We start from the raw sequence: 1,262 nt of genomic DNA, 5'->3' as shown, positions 1-1,262 counted from the left end.
AGTCTGTTTGGGTCGAGGGGAGCACAAAATGCTTTGAGAAGCTTATGAAAGCTATGGATTCTCTCTCCAGAAAAATTCAGAATTTTGCATACCATTTCCATAGATTCCAGATGCCTTGAGGATGACTAATGGGTAAGGATCCCTAGAGCCCACACAGTACTTGGCATGTCATGAGTTATAAATGTGGTGATGATGATAATAAATAGCTTTGTGTCATGAGTTGAAGAATGAGGAAAAAAAGACACTTTAAAAATGGAGTTTCAGGCTTCCCTAGTGGCGTAGTGGTTGAGAATCCGCCTGCCAATGTAGGGGACACAGGTTCGAGCCCTGGTCTGGGAAGATCCCACATGCTGCAGAGCAACTGGGCCCATGAGCCACAACTACTGAGCCTGCGCGTCTGGAGCCTGTGCTCCACAACAAGAGAGGCCGCGATAGTGAGAGGCCCGCGCACTGCGATGAAGAGTGGCCCCCGCTTGCCACAACTGGAGAAAGCCCTCGCACAGAAAAACGAAGACCCAACACAGCCAAAAATAAAATAAATAAATAATTAATTAATTAATTTTTTTTAAAAAAAAGGAGTTTCAGGGCTTCCCTGTGGCGTATTGGTTAAGAATCCGCCTGCCAATGCACGGGACACAGGTTCGAGCCCTGGTCCGGGAAGATCCCACATGCTGCGGAACAACTAAGCCCGTACTCCACAACTACCGAGCCTGCGCTCTAGAGCTCGCAAGCCACAACTACTGAGCCCACGCGCCGCATCTACTGAAGCCCATGCACTCTAGAGCCTGCGCTCTGCAACAAGAGAAGCCACAGCAAAGAGAAGCCCGCACACCGCAAACGAAGAGTAGCCCCTGCTCGCCACAACTAGAGAAAGCCCGCGCGCAGCAACGAAGACCCAACACAGCCAAAAATCATAAACAAAAATAAATAAATGTTTAAAAAAATGGACTTTCATTCTGGTTAGTGATTAGTGAAAATTCCTCCCAGATTCTGGCAACCGGCTGTCTGTCAATATTCATTATCAGTGTTTGTTATTTGGAATGTTCATTCTTTTTTGCTTTAATCAGTATTTTTTGCCAACTTGGGAGAGGATCCATTTTGGAGCTACTATTTATTAATTGTTTTGTACCAAGCACTCTGATAAGCAATTAGTCTGCATTAGCTCATTTCATCCAAACAAATCCCAATAAAAAGATTTTACTAATGAAGAAGCTGAGACTTCAGGTAGCTCCCAAGAGCCCCAAAGACTGTTCCCAGAAAGG

This window comes from Eschrichtius robustus, chromosome 10 (genome assembly GCF_028021215.1).
Source record: "Eschrichtius robustus isolate mEscRob2 chromosome 10, mEscRob2.pri, whole genome shotgun sequence".
NCBI lineage: Eukaryota > Metazoa > Chordata > Mammalia > Artiodactyla > Eschrichtiidae > Eschrichtius > Eschrichtius robustus.
Note: the sequence above shows the minus strand (reverse complement) of the source record.